This window comes from Hermetia illucens, chromosome 4 (genome assembly GCF_905115235.1).
Source record: "Hermetia illucens chromosome 4, iHerIll2.2.curated.20191125, whole genome shotgun sequence".
Taxonomy (NCBI): domain Eukaryota; kingdom Metazoa; phylum Arthropoda; class Insecta; order Diptera; family Stratiomyidae; genus Hermetia; species Hermetia illucens.
This window is the reverse complement of record NC_051852.1, coordinates 122,225,117-122,238,757: the sequence shown is the minus strand read 5'-3', so window position 1 is coordinate 122,238,757 and position 13,641 is coordinate 122,225,117. Positions and strand designations below refer to the sequence as shown.

The 13,641-nt window shown below is 45.8% G+C and overlaps 1 protein-coding gene across 2 annotated transcripts in view; it reads left to right on the top strand.

The window, feature by feature from the left end:
- The first annotated feature begins 8,706 nt into the window (after positions 1–8,706).
- LOC119654183 (oxidative stress-induced growth inhibitor 2-like) overlaps positions 8,707–13,641 on the top strand; it is a 223,024-nt gene continuing 218,089 nt past the window's right edge. For both annotated transcript variants that reach the window (XM_038059372.1, XM_038059373.1), the window contains exon 1: positions 8,707–9,074. The gene's annotated coding sequence lies outside the window, so the exon portion shown is untranslated. The remainder of the gene's footprint in view (positions 9,075–13,641) is intronic.

Here is a 13,641-nt window from a genome sequence, read left to right as displayed (position 1 = left end):
CCACCTCTGAGCACCGCATCTGAGTTGTAAGCACAACTTCACGCTTGAGGCTCGAAGGGCTCTTGTCCTCTGGGACATGACCACAACCCCCATAAAACTCCTACTAGAGGACCAGCCACTAATAACTTGGCTAAAACCACATGGTCCAAGAATGCTCGTGGGACATATGAATTCCGACAGCTATCCCGGTTTCCATGGTACCAGATAACCTCAATAAAACCTCAAATTCCTTTCGTTCATCGAATCACTTCCACAATTCCGCAGTCAGCCAGATCTGATATAGTTCCTTCGGAACGTACCGACGACCTGTCCGTCTGTTTAGCAAGATAACTCACCCACTGCCGAGCAATAGCCCATACAAGCGGTCAATATTGAAGGGCCGCAGCTCTCCAGTCCTGCAAGAAATGGCGAACGCAACACGCAAGCGAGAGCAACCATCAGATGGTGATTTCTTTTGAATCCGATGTCAGCGCCTTGCTTGTTCCGCACATCCAAGAAATAACTCCTAAATCTACTGGTGAGCGAAAACCTTATGGCAATGATGATGAGTGTTGTCTTGGAACAGGAAAATACATCAAAAGGAACATTTTACTGCTCAATCTCAAGCACAACTGAACAAAGAACTTGCGAAAAAGCACGACAATCGAAAAGTCGATTGGCCTCCACAATTTGTAGAAGTTATTTAGTCTTCGGAACAGGTACTGACCGACACCACAACATCAAATTCCTTTCATCCAGACGCGAAGATCAGCCTTTCTGCTGACGCCACTTCAACCGCAATTGCTGGTTCATTGCAGCAGTTAATCCACAGGAAAAGCTACCCTTTCGGGTTCTTTTTGGAGGAAGCAAGTGCAACAACTGGACTTCATCGGCCAGTTCGCCACCATCATCAGACACACCCCAGGAGAGGAAAACACTGTTGCAGACGCATTCTTTCTCATCTGTGCAATCACAATGTTCTAGTGTCACAAGTCGGAGACATGCCAAACAAAGGAATATCGTCTTTCAAACTCCAGCATCTTGAAATTGAAGAAGTGCGTGTCCTCTGCGATATGTCATCAGGCGCGTTGCGTCCCTATTTGCTTATGTTTCAAAGAACAGCTTTTGAGGTCATCCTGCATCATAGTGGCAGGAGAGACTAGCAGGAAGGTGATCTAGTAGCGCGAGTACACTCCGTGTTAGGGGGTCAAAATCCACAGATATACTTGCAACCACCGCATGAACATTCAAGTTGAAGGCACGTTTCAACCATATTCACCTGGATTATAACAATGTCCTTAAAGGAAGGAATCTGCTTTACCATTGTTGATAGATTTATTCGGTGGCTACAGCCAATTCCGTTCAGAAACATTCAAGCAGTCACGGTTACAGCAGCGTTTTTCTTCTGGCGGGTAACACTATTTGATACATCCCTTACCGTTAGAATGGATCGTCGATGCGTCGCTGACTACCCCTTACAGCAAACAGCGAAAATCAGACCAATTCGCAGGGATCGTCTCCACCTGCTCGAGCTTAATTTAGGATCTGACTTGCCTTCAGGTCAGGCAACTTCAGAAGGGGAGTCACAACGACACCCCTGCTCTCTCACTCACTCTCAATCTTTTGGCATCGCAACGCTCATGGAGTCAGCAGCTCGTCAGTTTCTAGTTTGTGTTGCGAAATCGAAGTACAGGACTTGCAGCACGAGTATTTTTTTTTGTAATAATCAACCAACGAAGGCTCTCCTACTCACGTTAAACTTACAAAAAATAAATTGTAATTTGAGCAATCCTGTCTTTTTTTTTATCGATCACATACCTACAACGGCCTCATGCTCGAAGCTCATGACGGACCTCGGGGATACGGCCTATTTATGCATGTTTCGCCACATCTTCATCTTCTGTAGAAGTTCGATTCATCTTAAATTTCTTGCAGAGAGATGTAACCGAAATATAAGTCAGATATGAGAGGTTTTTTTTATTTTTATATAAGAATATTAGGATGGACTATGCTTTCATCTATATGCATGAAGCTCATAGTGATCGACGTGGTACTGACATTTTATCTCCTAGGGAGTAGTAATTTGATACGAAAGAGGCAACTCTGACTTACCTTTGTTGATAATGATTGGATTTCCACCAAACTTTCCAGTGTGCTGCTTAGGATAAACTTAAGGAGGGTTCGCAATAAATTTTCAAAATATACTAATATACAATTATTAACATTATTGGAGCAAATATTGTAACTGAGAGTATTTCGGGGCCTAGACACCATGTGCACGGACCACCACCATTTTTTTGCAAATTATTCCTTTGAGTAGTTTCTGAGGATGGATCCATGAAGTAATTAATCCTTTTTGGACCCCGGCACTCCTCCCCTTTGCAATCAATGTTCAAACTAATAACTACTTCGGATAATACTAATCGAGACATTTCATTTGATACCCCACAAAGCTATATTGGGTGAAAATTTAGAAATAAGGGCTGGCCCGTGATAACCTTTGAAATGTATACATTCACAGGGATCCTGCTGGGAGGGCACAATCCCGATGAAACAGCTTCAGTAAAATGAGAAATAATGAGCCACAAAATGGGAGAATGTGATGCTGCCATGCCGAGGTAGCAAGTCCTCTCCTTTTCCGGTCAAACTATTGGTGGAGCAGAGAAATCGCAGAGTCGTGGGCTCCATGGTTCCGAGCAAGAAGGATATGGAGGAAGATCAGACTTCGACGAGAAACGGGATGTATACGCGAACCAGGCTTCAAAGTTCTTTGCGTGGAGGCAAACCAAAACCCCAGGTGAACAGTGTGCAGGGTTGTTACGAAGAAGATAACAGGGCGACCACCACAACTGACCTACCTGCATCTTCCTCTCAATATAGTGATCTGTATAAAGGGGAGCGAAAAAAATATAAACAAGCGTAGGACGTCTTCACGTAGTCGAGGTGAAACTTTGCCGGAGGATTAGTGACAACGCAGCTCCTAGTTTAGATGCTGTTCAGAGTGGAGCTCTTAAACTCGCTGTTCGATGAATAAAAGTCTCACTGGCTAAAACGAGTGTCCCTCGTTATTTGACTAAGCTTCTCGAAAGTTACCTCTCGGAAAGGACACTGTAGTACTATACAGATGAAGGGCTTAAGCAGTACATCGTCTTAGCAGGAATACCACAGGGCCCAATGTTGGGTCATCTCCTGTGGAACGTAATGTAAAATTAGGCTACGATAATCGGTTTTGCAGATGATCTAGCGGTGCTTAATTTAATGAAAACAGCCTAAAGATGTGGAAACGTACACTAGCGAAATCATCAGCATAATAAAAACGTGGCTGGAGGTGGTTTAGCCTGACCTTGCGGACAATTTTCAGCCTTAAGAAAAGGAATACGATTAGTATTCGTGTTGGTGGTACCACCATGACTTCAAAGCTGGTTATCAAATACCTAGAGGTGATGATTGACGCGAAGATCAATTTTGAGGGACACTTGGGTTATGTTGGTGAGCAGACGCCAAATACTAGCGTATCGTTAACATGGATGATGCCTAACATTGGTGGTTCAAGATATAGTCGAAGATTACAGGATTTACCGGTTAGTGACGCTGAAAGTGTGCAACGTCTTCGAGACAATCTCAGGCGAGGCAGCGTGTGTCATTGAGGGAATGATCCCAATGGAGATACTGGTAAGTGAGACACTAATCTATCTGAAAAGGATATACCAAACGAGAATACCAAAAGCCACAGAGCGGTGGTCGCTGGAAAAGTGGGCACAACGGTGGGATGACTCCACAGAAGGTTCGCTTGAGCCACACTCTGATTCGCCGTATTGAGGAGTGGATTCACCGACAACACGGTGATACTAACTACCACCTGACTACATTCCTGTCAGGGCGTAGTGGTTACAAGACTCATCTCCACCGATTCATTGTATTAGATGTGTTCTAATCTCTGACCAGGTTACCAATTTTTTTAATTTTATTCATAAGATTTCTTGCCCAGACTGCGACAAGATTTACATAGGGCAAACGAAACGGCTAGTCCACACCAGGGTGTTAGAACACATAAAGGAGGCCGAATCCGCTAAAAAATAAGAATAACCCACACATAAAGTCCGCGGTTGGCAGGATGATAGAGCAGAGGCACCATTTGTCGTTGGACAACGCCAATATTTTGAAGGAAGTGAACGACTCCTACGAGAGTCTCCACCTCCCGAAAAAAGGTTAAACACGGAAATTATCAACAATTTTTCAACCTTGGTGGAACTCTTAGGAAGGACTAGGAAAGAATATAAGCTTAATTAAGGTATTATAATTACATGATAGCTAGTCAAAAACCCAAATTGTAGAGGAAAGTTTCAAAAGATAAAACACCTAAGAAGGGGGCAGTTGGTCCCCGAAATAGTTATTTGTTTATATTACCACATACGTTTAACCAATAAAAAGGAAAAATATCTTCTAAGGTAATCTTTCATTTAAAGACTTCGGCTAACAAACTACCTAATAGTTCAAACCATTAAAACCCATCTTAGGAGCGTAAAGGACCCGAAATCTAGGAAGGAAGAGAGCAGGATCTATAGGATCACATACCCGGAATGCACCAGTATATATATAGGCCAGACTAAGCAGTTGGTAAAAACACGATTCACAGATCATACCAAAGAAGCGGAACTACCGGCAAAAAAATCATTACGGCATGTCAAGTGAGCAGTCGCAAAACACATAGTAGAGAGCGGCCATAACATTTCCATAAAATACACAAACTAGACGCCGCAGAAAACCTGGGAACATTTCAACAGACTAACGCCACGTTGTTGAACACCGATATGGGCAACTGTTCATTCAGCTTCATCATCATCATCAACGGCGCAACAACCGGTATCCGGTCTAGGCCTGCCTTAATAAGGAACTCCAGACATCCCGGTTTTGCGCCGAGGTCCACCAATTCGATATCCCCGAAAGCTGTCTGGCGTTCTGACCTACGCCATCGCTCCATCTTAGGCAGGGTCTGCCTCGTCTTCTTTTTCTACCATAGATATTGCCCTTATAGACTTTCCGGGTGGGATCATCCTCATCCATACGGATTAAGTGACCCGCCCACCGTAACCTATTGGTATCGCTCATAGATTTCGCCATTGTGTAGGCTACGGAATCGTCCATCCTCATGTAGGGGGCCAGAAATTCTTCGGAGGATTCTTTTCTCGAACGCGGCCAAGAGTTCGCAATTTTTCTTGCTAAGAACCCAAGTTTCCGAGGAATACATGAGGACTGGCAAAATCATAGTCTTGAATAGTAAGAGCTTTGACCCTATGGTGAGACGTTTCGGGTGGGACAGTTTTTGTAAGCTGAAATAGGCTCTGTTGACTGACAACAACCGTGCGGGAATTTCATCATTGTAACTGTTATCGGTTGTGATTTTCGACCCTAGATAGGAGAAATTCTCGACGGTCTCAAAGTTTCTTCTCTCCTATCTTTATTTTTCCCGTTTGACCAGTGCGGTTTGATGTTGTTGTTTGGTTGGTTTTCGGTACTGACGTTGCCACCATATATAGTTTGTCTTGCCTTTATTGATGTGCAGCCCAAGATCTCGCGCCGCCTGCTCGATCTGGATGAAGGCAGTTTGTACGTCTCGGGTGGTTCTTCCCATGATGTCGATGTCGTCAGCATAGGCCAGTAGTTGGGTGGACTTAAAGAGGATCATACCTGTTGCATTTACCTCAACATTAAGGATCACTTTCTCGAGGGCCAGGTTAAAGAGGACGCATGATAGGGCATCCCCTTGTCGTAGACCGTTGTTGATGTCGAATGGTCTTGAGAGTGATCCTGCTGCTTTTATCTGGCCTCGCACATTGGTCAGGGTCAGCCTAGTCAGTCTTATTAATTTCGTCGGGATACCGAATTCTCTCATGGCCGTGTACAGTTTTACCCTGGCTATGCTATCATAGGCGACTTTGAGTAGGTGGTGCAACTGTTGTCCATATTCCAACAGTTTTTCCATTGCTTGCCGCAGAGAGAAAATCTGATCTGTTGCTGATTTGCCTGGAGTGAAACCTCTTTGGTATGGACCAATAGTGTACTGGGCGTATGGGGCTATCCGGCCTAGCAAAATAGAGGAGAATATCTTATAGATGGTACTCGCAACGTGATACCTCTATAATTGCTACTCTATGTGATATCTCCCTTTTTATGTATGAGACAGAGAATACCTCGTTGCCAGTCGTCATGCATTGATTCGCTGTCTCACATCTTGAGCACAGGTTGATGAACGACTTAGTGTAATTGGTCGCCTCTATATTAAACTAAGTCGGCTGTAATTCCATCGGCTCCTGGCGACTTATGATTTTTAAGCCGATAAACTGCACGGACTGTTTCTCCTAAACTCGGTGGTGGCAGTATTTGTCCGTCGTCTTCAGTTGGCGGGACCTCCAACTCGCCGATGTTCTGGTTGTTCAGTAGCTCATCAAAGTACTCAACCCATCGCTCCAATATGCCCATTCTGTCGGAAATCAGATTTCCCTCTTTGTCTCGGCAGTATGAGCATCGAGGTGTATAAGGCTTCATCCTGCTGACTTGTTGGTAAAACTTCCGCGTCTGGTGCGGTTGCTCCCTGTACACGGACTTGGTGGTTCTCCCAGGCTTCCTTTTTCCGTCTGTGAAGTCACTTCTCCGCTCGACGGAGTTCGTGATAAGTCTCTGCGCGTGCCCGCGTTCTTTGAGAATGCAGCATTACTCGGTATGCGGCATTTTTCCGTTCCGTTGCTATCTTTGTGGCCATATCAATGATAACTTCTTCAGGTGGTTGTGAAGATCCTTTGTTGATGCTTCATTTCCAGGATCTCTGTTATAGGTGTCGCAGATTGCTATATTGTGGATGGCTTCAGTATTCACTCTCACTTGATTGTCAGAGGGGATTGTAGGTGTTGTGGTAATTCGAGCTCGGAGCACCATGCCAACGAGATAGTGGTCCGAGTCTATATTGGCCCCCCAGTTCTGACATTCATCAAGGCTGAGAGGTGGCGGCATTCGATCAGCACTTGATCAATTTAGTTGAAAGTGGTGCCGTCTGGAGAGGCCCACGTATGTTTGTGGACCGCTTTCCGCGCAAACCAGGTACTTCCAACAACCATTTCGTGTGACCCTGCTAATTGCATAATCCGTAAGCCCTTATCATTTGTATTTTCGTGTAAGCTGTGGGAGCCAACGTATCGTCTGAATGCGGGCTCCTTCCCCAAGTATGATTTTGGTATCACATCGGGGACAGGCTTCGAGGGTTTGTTCTACTGCCTCGTAGAAGGTATCCTTCTCCGACTCTGCAGTCTCCTCTGTAGGGGCATGAACGTTAGTGAGGCCGATAACAGCAGGTTTCATTTTTTGGCTGACTAAGAAACCTACTCCGAGGACATGGTTTACTGGATGGGCACGCTAATATATGATGTAGCAGCTCTTCTCCAGGAAACCGGTCCCTGTCTATCGCATCTCTTGTAACGCTGTTACATCAGCCCTATATTGGGACAGGGTATCGGCTAGCTGCTTATCAGCTTCATCTCTGTACAGGGAGCACACGTTCCATGATAAAATGCGCAAATCGTTATTCCGTTGTCGTAGCCGGGTTCGCCGTTGCATAATCCGTCCAGTCCGAGGCTCCTGTTGTGGCTTCGTAACTTCGGTTTTCCGTGTAGGGTTGTCAGCCCTACCCAACCTCCAACCTGGAGGACCAGTTGGTACAATTTGTCCCGTTTTTAAGCGTTTTTGATACCATACACGACTATATCCGTTGAAAATTTTTCTGAATCCCCCTTCGCACGCCTCCCTTTAAACTCCACCTAAATTTATGCCACTCGCTGTATGCGTTGGATTTCATAGTTCCCATGTGTCCACTAAATTTCGTTGGGATCGGTTTAGTCGTTTTGGAGAGAAGTGCGTATGACAGACAGACAGACAACGAATCGATTTTTTGAGGTTTTGTTTTACACAAAACCTTAAAAATAATTGTATGTCTTCCTAAGTTTTCCATTAAAAATAGTAGACGCATTGACAGTAATCCGATCTTAGTACTTTTATTTTCAACAAAACTTTAATAGGAAAGAAGAGAATTCTCTGATATGTCCAACAATAGGTATTTTGCAAGCAGGGGAACTTAACGACAGATCTTATTTGAGTTTTCTCCATTACAATTTTGTAATTCCCAATTATAGGTTTACTTTGATCGTGCTTGTCACTCATAATTCGTTGTCAGCCAGATTGCAAATTCTCCGTTGGATTTAAACATTTTCTTTAGAATTCAATTTTCCACGGTTTTATCCAAATTCCACAGTTCATTCTTCTATTTCTGGTCCGCAAAATCATTTGTTCACATCAAACGAGAAAGATTTATCGATGGAATTTTGAAAGAGACGTGTTACATAACTAGGTAGCAGCGCTGTACTTACGTACGTGGAACTTTCAGCAGATTGGAGTTTTCTCGTCCTCTCCGTGGTTGAAATGTCATTGAGAGGACCATGTGCGTTTTGAATGCGGGTACAGCCATCCCGTTCCACGCTCCCGAAGGCAGGTAAGAGAGAGTTCAGTTCGAGAGAATTCGGAATGTTACGTCTCTGTAGATGCGCCGTTGAAAGCTAACATAGGGTTAGCAGCGGCGTAGCGGCGGTTCCTCCGTCTATTTTTGTTTTCCTTGCCTCCCTTTCTGCACATGCTGCTCTCCTTGTCTAGGCGACAAATGTCAGTCTCTCACCTGAGTTCCCGAGCGTAGTGGCTGCCGCGGGTCCGCTTTACGCTCCTCGATAAGATTTTTATTGCGAATTATGCAAATCTGAAATCGAACTTTGCGAAGATTTTGACGAACGACTTCCGCGTGACGAACTGCGTGCCCTTTCGTGTGATCTGTGCGTGGCGGAGGAAAAGTCCATTGAGAAAATGAGTGTTTACGGTGCCGTGGTTTCCCGGTAGTGGAGCGACCGTGGCTGGGTCGGACCCCGTGCCCGTGGTGCTCAGCTCACAGCGTGGGCCGCATGAATTTTCGGTGCTTTGACATTTCGAGCTGCCCCGGTTGACGCGGAGATGCTGGGATTTCGTTCCCGAGGAAATCAATGAGTGGCTGTTGCCTTGGTGATGTAAGTTTGCCCTTTTTAGTTCAATTCGGACCTGACTGCTTCCATCTGGGGTGGGATAAGGATCCTTCGGAAAGGATTTTCCGTGAGACTCGTGCCTGATTCTAAAAGATTCTTCCATAGATAAATTTAAGCGCATATGCATGACTCCTCCCTCAAGGGTTCTCAAGGTTAATTCTCAGAAACACCCAGAATTCAAATTAGTTCCTTTTTTGGAAGTTCCTTCAAAAACCGTGTTTTACACGTGTAACCCTATCCGACTGAAGCCAAAGAAATTACGTCTCCGCCCGGAGCTGGGAAGAGCAATAACAGTCCACATAGCCAACCATGGTTGCTTCAGCCTTCCCTCAACCAAAGGATCAAGAGACCAAGGGTGCAATACGCTTCCTTTAACGAAATCCACTTAAAGCCTCCGCTAATATTCGATGATGCAAACGCATTTTACTAATTTAGGGGTAAATTGAGCGCGTCCATGGAATTAGCAGTTAAAAACGTCTTGGTCCACACACGTGTAAATACTATTCGCCGATAGTTGTTATGTTCTGAGGATTTTTAACCCAGTGGCATTTAGTCGAAGGTCGCCTGTATGCAAATTTGCTTGGGTCGTTTTGCCGGCACGTTACATATAGATTTTGTAAGTCTAATTCAGTTTTCTAAATCAATTTCAGAATTTCCCATTTCAAATTCAGACTTTTCCATTCCAATAATTTACTATAAAGTGTTATACCAAATTTTTACCACTGGGTAAGGATGGAGCTGAGATTCTTGGCGATCATAGGGTAGTATAGGGCCCAGTGTGAAATGTGGATTAGTATCTAAGATGGAGCATAAAACCTGGGCAACGGTTGCTGAGCCAGCACCAACAGCTCTAATACCAAACCCTATCTCCACCTCGATGTTGTGACCGTTGGGAGTTCTTTGTTAAGGAAAAACTGCAGATGGAGAGCGATGAAGGCGAGTGTCTCTGTCATCTGAAAACGGTATACATTGTACCAATTGGTCTTCCAAATTAGCGGTTGACAACTCTACATGAAAAGCAACTTGTTACGATGTTACAATGACGAACCCGACAACATAAACAGACAAACTATTTACCCATTTTCTCATGGAACGTGGGCTCCCTGTACATATCGTATAGCCGATACCGTGCCCCAATGTGAGGCTGGTATAACAGCGTTGCAAGAGATGCACTGTACTGAAAAAGAGCCACTGCATCATATATTATAGATACCATCCAGTAAAGCATGGGCTCGGAGTATGTTTCTAAGTCAACCAAAAAGTTAAACCTGCTGTTATGGGCTTTGAAAACAAACGAAAGTATATGCAATCTGCACTTGCAGAGCAAATTTCGAAAAATAGTCCTCATTAACGTCCCCACCCCTACAGAAGAGACTGCAGAGTCGGAGAAGGATATATGATATGAAAATCATGGGAGTAGGCAGGTATCAGTGACTGCTCCGAGGAGCCCAATTAGCACTTTGGTGTGCCGTTTTGATGCCACAAACTCCTAAGACCGTGACTGTTGTTATGGAAGCAGGGAGGCAGAGTCTAGCCGGCTCGGATCTTCAGAGCCAGGCCTGGCGAAACCTGGGAAATCATACGACTTGGATACACTGTGTGTATTCGAGAAAACCCCCGCGCCGACTCCACAGACCATCGTTGATCCGTCCGTAAAGAATACCGTATCATAGTCTTGCAACACGCCGCCGGTCTTCCACTTTGCCCTGGTTGGAAGGTCCACAGCAAAGTTTCTCGTGAAGTTCAGCTTGCGTGTGACATAGTCCGTGGGGGATGCCCAGATTTCCCGAGGTACTTTGTCTAGGATCTTGCTGTGGCCGTACAACTTCGCTGCCCAGCATCCGGATTCTCTGACGGCACTGCACGATGCAACGTATTTAATGTGGAGGTCTAGGGGGAGGAGAGCATCTGCCGGGCAAGGCTGCAAAGCCCCTGTAGCACTTGCACACGCGGTTCTTTTAATCCTATTAAGCTTCATACTATTGTATTTTTTCCTCAAAACCTGCCACCGTACAATAGAGCCACACGTTAGGATCGGACGCAGTACAGCGGTGTACATCAAGAGAACCATCCTCGGCCGAGGACCCCATTACTTTGCAAAGGTTCTCTTGCAGGCATAGAAGCCTATACAGGCCTTCTTAACCCTCAGTTCTATGCTCAATCTCCAATTTAGCTTTGGATTCAGGATTACACCCAGATATTATACTTCACATTAGAGGAAAGAATCAATCTTTGTTCATTCAGCCGTGGTAGATGGAATTCAGGTATCCTTGGTTTGGTGGTGAATAGCATCAGTTGCGTTTTGGTTGGGTTTAAGCTGAGTCCGCATCTTGCGGCCCACAGGCAGACCTTTCGTAACGCTCCTTCCATGATGTCGCTCATAATGGACAGAAACATCCCTGATACTAATATCACCAAGTCGTCGACATACGCCACCACCTTCACCCCGCTACTGTCCAATGTACGTAAAATTTTGTCCATTACTAATAACCAGAGCACCGATGAGATGGCGCCACCCTAGAGCGTGCCTCTGTTCACAGCTGATCAAATGGTTGCTTCCCAGATCCGACTGGACTATCCTGGTACTTAGCATGGATATAATCCAATGCGTGAGATACCCCTCCAATCCAATACCGGTCAAGGCTTCTTTGATGGCGTTGGTACTAACGTTGTTAAAAGCTCCCTCTATATCCAAGAAGGCAGCTAGGGTATACTGCTTGTACTGCAGCGACCACTCAACCGAGTCAATTACCTCGTCGAGGGCGGTTTATGTGGATTTTCCTTTAAGGTGGGCATGCTTAGACTTAGAGAAAGGCGTTCTCTCCATAATTGGCCTGGAGTGAATGTCCAGAACGCGCTCTAGGGTCTTCAGCACGAAAGAGGTTAGGCTGATTCGTCGAAAGTTCTTCACGGACTCATGACCGCGCCTGCCCGCTTTCAGTATGAAAACCACTTGTGCGCGCCTCTAGGACTGTGTTACGTATCCTAAAGAGATGTACTCCGATAAATCTCAACAAGTCACACCACAACCCTTTCCTGCTGCTTCTGTAGTCTGACTGGCATGCCATCTGGGCCTGGAGATTTATATGCGGAGAAGCTGATTATAGCCCAGCCGATCTTATCTTCGTTAATTACCGATTTGATAGTCTCCCACAGCTGGGGTGGTCGCAAACCCTCCACGCAAGGTTCTGACTCAGTCCTCCTCGCTGGCGTTAAACTGCGTTTGAACCAGCAGCTCCAAGGTTTCGCTAGAAGATTCCGTCCAAGATTTCCGATTTTTTAAGAAAGGATGGGCTCTTATGTTTTTTGGACAGAATCTTACTGAGCCTCGCGGATTCACTGAAACTTTCGATGCGCTGACAATAGTCCAACCAAGACCGCCTCTTGGCGATCCTGATGGCCGATTTGTATTACTTCAGACAGTCCTTGTATGGCTGTCAATATTTTTACTTATAGCAGATGTTGAAGATTTCTCTGGTCAACTTCCTGAGGCTGGAGAGATCTTCAATCCAACACGGTAACGGGGTCTTTTTGCTGTACTTAGTAGGGCACGAGACTTTAAAGACGGTATCGAATGCCTTTTCCAGAGCTCCGACCTTTGACTCCAATTCGTCTGTCGTCCCAATCTTAGCCGACGCGCACTTCGAGTGCTGCAGATTTATTTGCGTGTGCATGATCTGCTTGCGTGGGGGGTTTGTCAGTCCCAGTCGGACCGTCGATCGTCATCTCCTCCAACAGCTCGTTGGCGGCGTCGATTGGATCTAGGTAGTCGTTCGGTTTTGCAGAGCTGAACAATTTTATCTTTGCATTCCTGACTACGAACCACATTTTATAGTCGGCCCTTTTTAGTGCTTCCAGGCACTCTTCATTGATACGGAGTAGTAAGGGTTGGTTGTTTGTCTGAGGTTCCTCCTTCCTTGATAACAACCCAGTCGTCCATGGGAATCCCGGGGTTTTGAAGGCGTAGGAATTGGACGAGCTTGTCCTTATCCATGCGGATCTTCGGCAACCAGATGCGAGCGACCGGTCTGCGGGGAATCTCGTCGTAAGAAATAATCTTGAGCTTTACGCCCTCCCACGCGTCGCTGATCTTAGCGACACATGAACCGAGAAAATTCCTAGAGAACTGGTCCATACGAGCTATAACGTGGAACCCACGGACCACCTGAGAGGAATCAAAAAAGGAGATGAGTCCCGCGTGTTTGCCTTCGGTGTCCAGGGGATGCTCATAGACCATGCCCGACAGCCTGGCCTCAACACTGGTCCACACCTCCGGCGCTAGTTTGCCGCTAGCAGAATTACCATCCGCCAGCGCCACACGTAAGTGGCTCCTGGCCACGTCGCTGAAGGGCTTCGCAGTTCATGGCCCGTCAGCTTACGGTTACTGCGCAGTTTTCTTGCCCACTCTGCTCCGCTTCTTATCTTGCTCGACCTCGCCTTGAGATCGACTGCGTTTCAGAGCGATCGGCTTCGCCTTCTGCTCGTCTGCCAGGCGTTTGCTATTGTATTCGTCAACAATACCTTGGTATTTAGAGAGGTCTTTTTCATCCCG